This window comes from Vipera berus (genome assembly GCF_964194415.1).
Source record: "Vipera berus genome assembly, chromosome: W".
NCBI lineage: Eukaryota > Metazoa > Chordata > Lepidosauria > Squamata > Viperidae > Vipera > Vipera berus.
The window spans coordinates 52,337,413-52,346,612 of record NC_138210.1 but is presented as its reverse complement, the minus strand read 5'-3'; the positions used below and the strand labels follow the sequence as shown (position 1 = coordinate 52,346,612).

The window sequence follows — 9,200 nt, the reverse complement described above, 5'->3', positions numbered from 1 at the left end:
TCCCCCAAGGTTCCTGTGGCTTCAACACCTTCTATCATTTCATCCCTGTTAGTGAGAATTAGGTCCAATATGGCTAATCCCCTAGTTCCCTTCTCTACTTTTTGGGAAAGAAAGTTGTCTGCTAGGTTTGTCAGGAACCTGTTTGATCTTCCACTTGGTGCAGAGTTTGTCTCCCAGTTGATGTCAGGGTAATTAAAGTCCCCCATTACTATTGTGATGTGCTTCCTACATACCTTACTTAACTGACTAGCAATGGCAATGTCATTTTTCCCGCCTTTTATATTGACCCAAATGCATTCAAGGCAGTTTTCATCATTGTTGTGCTCTATTTGTGTAGAGATGTACGGTAGTTATTTCTTATATAGAAAGCAACTCCACCTCCTCTTTTATTTGGTCTGTCTCTTTTAAATAATTAAAATCCTTCTAGCTGTTGGGGACCCCTGTATTAGAGGATTGAGAAAATAAAATACTGTGTTTACAATTTATGAAACAAGCATATGTATGTTCTATATTTTCAGTATTTGTTTATTTTATTTTTTTGCAGGGGATAAATGCACATATGGTGTCAGAATCCATTTATATTTTATTTCTAACTCCCTATCTGTGCAAACCTAAATCTCACCCTCTTACTGGATTCTGCCATTCCCAAGGAGGGGAAGAGAAGACAGGATGTTAATTGCTATCTCTATCCCTTAGATGCAATGTTTGTTTATTCAGCCTGCCTGGAGGCCATCACAAAAGACCAGGGAAGAAACCCACTGAACTAAGAAGAACAAAGAAAGAGGGGAGGGGATTCTGGTTTGTATCTCTGAATGAAATGTGAAGGGGAGGAAGCAATAATGTTGCAAATGTACTGATGTTTCTGTTTTCCCACAAGGGGCTTTGACACCTGAAATTTGACTGATCCTGGACTGACCAAATGGACTGAGGGGAGGGGTTCTCACTCGGGGACACTTTAAAAGTATCAATCTGTGAGACAGTTTCCAGATCCTGTCTAGATTATCCACTGTCAACCATGTTTTAGTAAAAGTTCCTGTTTGGACAATCCTGTCTCCAAGAGCTCTTCTTTCCTAAGATGTGGATTGGGGTGGATTCTGACATATGGTTTTTCTGCATACGTTAATGCAGAGGTCCCCAACCCCCAGACCGCAGCCCACGACACTTGCCCACTGCCCACTAAAACATTCATTAACACAAAGTTTCCCAACCTTTCCAGCTTTGTGGACTGACACGGTGGGAGAGGGGATGCTTGTGCTGTGAGCTGTTCACAACCGGGCTGCAGAAGCGGTGGGTGAACGCATGTGTGCATTGTCACTTGCACGAGCAGTGGGCAAGTGCATGTGTGCGCGCTCCATTTATGCTAGCGGCAGGTGTGTGTGCCTGCTGCTTGCACAAATGAAGCTGCGTGCGTACATGCATGCACTTGCCAACTGCTCCATCTCCTCTCCCACCCTGCCAGTCCACAAAGCTGGAAAGGTTGGGGAACTCTATATTAGTGAATGTTTTAGGCGTATTTGAAATTTGTTTCATATATTGTAAACATGTAACTTCATTTTTTTTTCCATGCCCCTGAAAAACAGGTACATGAACAGAAAACCGAGTGCCTCAACACCATCGGACAAAACCTGACTTACACTTTGGAACACACAGTCAACAGAAAATCTGTCAAACTTCGGAAACATGATGCCCTACAAAAGAAACTCACAGCAATCATCCCAAAGCCATAAGATGACAACTCCAAGTTGTGGATCAAAAAACTATCCAGCAGACCTCTGTCAGACGATGAAAAGGCCGTCCTCACACAGGGCTTCAATTTCAACCACAAGGATGTGGACCTGGTTGATTTCCTAGCCAACTTCGATTCCTTACTGTAAGCAAACAAACTCAGCCACGAGACATAAGAGGACATCAGGCAGAGAATCATCCCCAACATCCAATGAAGCAAACACAACAAAACATTTAACCAGAAGCAGAGGAAGGCGTTAAAGAAACAGACAAGATGAAAACATTTGTCATCCTACCGACAGACAAAGGCAGACTGATGGTGATAATGGACAAAACCAATTAAATCAACAAAGCTGAAGATCTGAATGACACCAATAATCAACATCCAGATAGTCAACAACAATCCAATGCACATCACCCAAATTGTGTCATACCACATAACCAGCCGCAACATGGAAACAAATTTTGTCTTATGTCAAAAGGAATATCAGAAATGGTGGTCAGAATTCTACAAACACTGGGAATAATGCTGGCTCACAAACCAACATCAACACTCCAACAAGAGCTGTCCAGAACGAAGGATAAAATACTGAAGGAAGATGCAATGTAATCTATAACAGGGGTCCTCAACTTTGGCAACTTTAGGACTTGAGGACTTCAATTCCCAAAATTCCTCAATCAGCCATACTGGCTGGGGAATTCTGGAAGTTGAAGTTCACTAATCTTAAAGTTGCCATGGTTAGAGACCCTTGATCACTACAAGATCAAATGCAACAACTGCGACCAATTCTATCTTGGGCAAACAGGACGACAATTAAAAACAATCTACGAGCACTGACTAGCAGTCAACCAGTGTGACCACAAATCCCTGATCTCAACCCTTGTTGACACCATGCAACTCCAGTTCAACTGGGACAGAACAAAAATCATTGGCCATGCCACCGCACACAAATTAGTTGAAGCCTGGTATTCAACAAATGGGTCGATCAACAAACATGTCAATCTGGGACCAGTCTACAAGGCCATAAGAAGCTGGATCATTTGGACAACCAACGACGGCACCAACCACTTCCTCAGCTGGTGATCTTCACATGACACAACCAGCCAGTCACGCGACCAGCAGACCACGTCACCACTTAGGATAGATAAAAGCAGAGGGAAAGTGAGACAAGAAGCTTCAACCGAAGTCCCATTGAAGATGTTGCCCAACCTGGTGGCAAAATGTTTGGAAGCCAAACAGCAAGCTCGGAGAATAAATCACCACCAATATCTACCACACGAGCTACAAATATTTTCCATTATTTCAAAAACAGGTATTCTTTTAAAACCTGCTGGGTTTTTGATATAATAAATATATTTTTTCTCATACCAGTTCTTTTTCTTTATTTTCTACCTGTTCTACAATGCATAAAAATCTGTCATCTGAAACTGAAGCATGCAGACAGAGAAAATCTGTGAAGAATTTTATTATGTTAATATTTAGATATTTAATCGACCATTAAAACCCCAAATTGGTCTCTAAAGGCAGCATACCCAAATAATGCAGTTATAAATACAATTAAAAGTATTGTAAAAATGACCATCTTGTCTAGAGCTTTCTAAAACATATTGTTATAGTTTTCTTTGTGCTTTTGTTTGGGATGTGCTGAGAAAGGGATTATAGAAGACTAAAGGCAGCTGTCTCTAGATTTAGCACATCTCTATCTCAGTTCTTTTGGTAAAGAGGGGGGCAATTTTGGGGTAACCAGTAACCACATATATGCATTTGGGAGGAGTCTGAGAATGTAAAAAGGGCATGGTCACCTCAAGTAATTTGGTTGTAGAAAGAGTTAGGATTTTGCTTTGTTTTTAATTGGTGACATGCCCATTGTAGGCCTTGTATTACTGTTTTATCTATTTCTCAATCCAAAATTGGAGAAAACTGGTGTAAATTTCAACAATTGTAGTTTGTGGGGGCTGCAAGGACCACAAAAATGGGAGTTGGGAGTTTCTTGGGCGCTTGGGCCATAGGATTCCTATCCCTGCTTTAGGATATGGTGCTTGCATATCTATTACTGTAATTGATGACTGGCGCATGGGTTGGGCTGAGAGAGGGTGACTGGTGATTGGCCCAAGGTTAGCCAGCTGGTTTTCATAACTAAGGCAGGACTTGAACTCAATGCCCCTTACTTTTTAGCCTGATGCTTTAGACAATGTGTAGTGCAGGAGTAGGTAATGGGCGTAAGGAGCTTCTGCCAGGTTATATCACTTTCCTCTTGGCTATCATATTGGTTTCTCCACCCATATAGTACTATGACCAAGGGCATCAGAATAATAGCGTTGGAAGAGACCTTGTAGGTCTTCTAGTCCAATCTCCTGCAACAATGATAAGAGCACCTATAACTTCTGAAGGTAATTCTGTCAGGAAAGTTCTCCTTAGTTCTACCTTGATTGTCTCCTTGATTAGTTTCCATTCGTTGCTTCTTTTCTTGCCTTCTGGTCCTTTGGAAAATAGGTTGACCCCGTCTTCTTTGTGGCAGTGTCTCAAATATTGGGAGGGGCTGCTATCATGTCATCCATAGTTCTTCTTTTCACTAGACTAGACATACCCAATTCCTACAAGACTTCTTCATATGTTTTAGTCTCCAGGCCCTTAATCATCTTTAAAGCTTAAGTCTCTTTTTTTAATGTAAGTAGGTCTCTTCTGGTATCAGTTGTTGCACCACAGGAAGCCCTGCAAGGAAGCTTTTTCCTTTCTTTTTTTTTTAAAAAAAGGATACATTGATTATCTTACATCAAAACTCAAAAAGAGCTTAAATGGAGAATTATCCTTAAGGACTGAGTGTGGATTGGACCAGCTGCTGAACAGATGTCTCGGGCTACTTTTTGTGAGAAACAGCTGGCGTGAATGAAACCATTTGCAGGGTGTTGCACTAAGATGAGGGCAGAATCCTACATCCATTACTTTGTTTTTCTGCTTTTCAGCTGAACATATTGCTGCTGCAGTTAAGAGAGAGAGAGAGAAAAAAGCCAGGAATGAGATAGTATTTTTTTTGAAAAAAAATCCTCCTGCAGCCTTCACAACACCCAAGGCCTTGAGGCCCTTCTTAACAAAGATTCTGCTTGGAACACATCGACTCTGTGCTCAAGGTGGTCTCCATGGCAACAAAGATAACTTGGAGGCCTGGGCAACAAGAGAGCCCTGGAGGTAGTTCAAGGCAAAGCTGGACTCCATTCCTCCTACTCGGATGCAGTTTGCGGGGTATGTGCCTGTGCAAGTGTGTAGCAGAGTTGCAGCTTATTTGATGGAAAAAGCAGCATTGATATTGGATGGAAATGTAGCAAGGTAGACAATGTGCCCTTAATGAGCTGTTGTGTGTTGTGGTCTATTCAGGCTTCAGAATTTGACTATTTTCATCTCTGGTGGTACAACCACGCCCCCCTCGCCCCTCCCCCCCCCCCCCCCCCCCCGCAAAAAATCAAGGAATTGAGCTTTTGTATGCTCACTGCTGGAAAATGCGAAAATGCATTTGCCTTCTTTACTGGTTGCAGACTAAGCTACCAGTGGCAAAGACAATTCCTTCTGGTAGAATGGAAAGTGGTATAATTTTTCCCAGAGGGAATTTGCATACGCTTCCCTCTTCCGTACCATAGCCTGTGCAAAGGAGAATAGAAATGGCCTTGATAACATTATGGTGACATAATCGGTACTGTTCAAATCTTGAGTTTTTATACCCAAGGACAGGGGTAGGCAACCTTGGCTCTTTTATGACTCGTGGACTTCAACTCCCAGAATTCCTGAGCCAGCTCAATTCCTGAGACAGCTTGGCTCAGGAATTCTGGGAGTTGAAGTCCACGAGTCATAAAAGAGCCAAGGTTGCCTACCCCTGCCCAAGGACATGGTTTGAGCCCTCCTAACAAAATGGAAAGATGAGAGACCTTTTTGTGAATAGACCTTGCATGGCTCATTTGAATTTGCTAATCCGAGGTACTCTTACATGATGGCAGATACCCACATACTTGTTTCCGAGAAGCTTGTCTGAACAGAATTCTCCTGCTTCCTGTTCTGTATTATTATTATTTATAATAATAAAGGATTCATGCATTCCTTTACTCTGTATAAATTGCATATGCCAAGCTACTTCATAAAGCCTTCTGTCTGGCAAAATGAGAGACTCAGGCACATTTGTTTGATGCTAGAAGTAGCCACCCCACCCCACCTCCAACTCCTATAACTCCTCTTTTATCATCACTCTAGGATCCATTTCAGATAAGCATTTGAACGTAACCTAAATCTTTCTGACAGCCATTCTGGGTTATGAAGCATTTGTGGCTGACATTGTGAGGCTGTCACTCTCTTTTCAGCAAACCGTAATCTGAAATGCTTTGCAGTGCTGTGGAAATGAAATCACCAGAGCCACTGCAATGAAATGGCTTGTAATGTTGAGCAAATACCACACAAGTTCAACTCAAATTCTTCCCGCACATATTACGGCTTAGGTATAAAAACTTATTATTATTTAATTTAGGTACAAAAACTTACTAAGAACAAATAAAAACTTATTAAAAAGGAAAAAGCATGGGCATGAACAATACAACATATATGGATAAAATGGAAATTCAGTCTGTAAGTAGGATTGCCCACAAAGAATAGTAGCAGAAAATGACAGCCATTTCTAACGAAATAATACAGACAATATCTACGTGACCTTGCATATAGGACATTGAATGTTTGCTGTTCAGCATTGTGCATGGTTGGGTTTGAGAATTTATGAAATGCGAGCCTTAGAAGGAAAAGAACCGATTCTTTAAAAATTATTGCAGGCCATATGCATTACCAAATACATATACATTAAGTACAGGTTTCGTGATTCAGTATGTTCTTATGTTTCTGTTTTGCACGAATTGCCTCTTGCTTGTATCAAAAGCCTAATGCTTTTTATAGGAGAGTCCAACTCTCAGAAAGACTGAGATCCTACACTTAAGAGACACAATGCTGATCTTTTTGTCATGAGCAGCACGCACAGACAGTAGTCTCATGGAAACGGCATTATGAAATGTACATTTGGTCCAAGAAGACGTAAGTACATTTTGACCAAAGTCAAAACACTTCCCTTGCCATTTTTATTTCTTTACTGATACATCTTGATTGGACCAGTGACAGCAATTATCTGAAATAGCCAGACAACCCTTATTTTTCAGTTCTTACATACCAAAGAATGTACATGTAAACTCACAGCCCCCGGCTTCTTTTTGATCTGCTTGACTTTAAAATTAAACATTATAGAGAAGATTTCTAGGGTTCTTTGAAGGGAAGTAGAGCGCTACTGCAAAGCTGTCACAAGCTGTGAGGTTCTTAAAATTTTGACTGCAAGTATTCAGCAAATAACACCCCGATCTGTCCCTTTACATAAAATGTAAATAATATTTGCTATTAAAATTTTGAGAATCTCTCTGCTTGTGACAGCTTTGAATTACAAATAGCTTCCTGTTTCCCTTCAAGGAAACCTTGGAAATACAATTTTTGTAAAAAGGCTAGGCTAGGAATTCATAATACCATTGGCAACACTTTCCTTAAAAATAATCTTTCAGATTTCTTTAGGTTGAGACACAACAATGTACATTTGTGCTTCCATTGAAGTGCTAACGTAACTGTCTTGGCTCTTCTTTGCCTCAATATCATCAGTCTGGATCAGGTGAAAACTGTTATTTGAAAGTGATTCTGATCGACTTCACTGAATTCAAAGTTTGTGTAAAGATCCAGCTGCAGAGAACAGGCTTCTTATTTATCCCGTATTTCCTTTTAATTCCTCAGTTTTTCAAAAGCATATATGCAAGCTGACTCTTAGGCTGTCCATGAAGATTTTGTTTGTTCCCCCATCCCTTATTAAGCATAAAAGGTAAAAGAAAAGTTGTATAGCCTCACATGTATCCAAGTTTATCTTTTCCTGCTCTAGTTCAACCTTCCTAAACCAAGAGCCCTCCAGAGGTTTTGGCTGCTAACATCGTCGGAAGAAGTATGGAAATTAAAGTGGATAATTTCAGAGAACACAAGATTAGGAAAGCTGTTCTAAGCCCAAGCTATAGCTATGGGCTATAGAGAATGGAAAGAGAAATCTAAATCCCTCACCTTGATTAAAGTGGAACATGAAGAAAGAAAAAAAGTCAGCACCGTTTTGCATATGTTAATTCATTAAAGTGTTTGCAAAGGGAATATGCCCCGTTGCAGGGATGTGGATTTTAAAGGAAAACAAAACAAATAGCAGCTCAGGTGTGTAGGGAGGGCAATTCATTTTACAGAGGAGCATCATACATCAATATTTTGTTTGGTACAATTGTGAGAGGAGCACAACTCTCTCTGTACCAATTCTTCAGGAAAGGACAGGAAACTTAAGAAAACAGCATTCTCAGTTTCATTTCCACCTGCGAAAGAATTAAAAATATGAAATGTTCCCCTCTCTTCATAGCAGCTCTGGATATTGCAGTACAACTGTTGAACGGGGCAGCCTTGATTCCCTGCCACCCGTAGCCTTCTCTAGTCTTTGGTGATGCCCAGATGGTGCCATCTGAAAGGCTTTAACACTGTAGAACAGTTCTAGAAGATCCTTTAGTTTCATGTCCTTTCTTACAGAGAAATGTTTCAATGCAGCTTTAAAGTTCCGACAGATAACCGTAGGATAAACGTATTTGCAGAGCCTTCACTGTCCTGGTCTGCCTCCCCCACCTTCTGCATGTTTACGGGGGTTGAATCTCAGGTTTGTCTTTATCTTTGATGTGCTCCATCTGTAACATTTGTGTCACGGTTCCAGGCAGGCTTCCTACTTCCCTTTCTGAAGCTTCCCTCCAGTGATTCCCACTCCCAACCCAGTCTTCTACTGGTTCACTGCTCCAGCCACTCCCAAGGTCCTCTGTGGCCCAGTCCCCGCTTCCCACCATCACTTCGGATTCCCAGTCCCCCGCCGTAGTCCAACTGCCCCCTCCTTCCTCCACAGAGCGTTGATAGTAGGTCTCACGGGCGTGTTTGCGCTTAACATGCCGGCGGAGGGTATTGCGTTCTGTAAAGCGCAGCCGACAGATCTGGCATTGATAGGGCTTCTCCCCAGTATGGACCCGCTGGTGACGCAACAGTTCACCAGATTCCCGGAAACCTTTGCGACAGACGGGACAGCTGAAGGGTCGCTCACCGGTGTGGATGTGCTTGTGGCGCTGAAGGTGTGAGGAACGCTTGAAGGCCTTGCCACACTCGCGGCACGTGTACGGCTTGCTCTCGGAGTGGGTGATGCTGTGGCGCTCCAGGTCAGACTGGTAGAGGAAGGTCCGCAGGCAGATGGGGCAGAAATACAGCTGTCGTGGTGGTGGAGCAGAAGCCAGCAACTCGGGTTCCGAAGACTGCATTTGTCCAGCCAGTTCCACTTCCTCTCGTGACACAGTGTGGGGCACCCCTTCTGCATCAATCAGCACCAGGGATCCCTCATCAGTGGCACTACCCTCTCCTG

General features: G+C 42.2%; 1 long non-coding RNA gene across 1 annotated transcript; it reads left to right on the top strand.

Annotated features, from left to right (window-relative positions):
- The first annotated feature begins 636 nt into the window (after nucleotides 1-636).
- On the top strand, nucleotides 637-3,093 carry LOC308676751. The gene is made up of 2 exons (XR_014028362.1): nucleotides 637-798; nucleotides 1,581-3,093. It is a non-coding gene; the product is annotated as an uncharacterized lncRNA (long non-coding RNA).
- The last annotated feature ends 6,107 nt before the right edge of the window (nucleotides 3,094-9,200 follow it).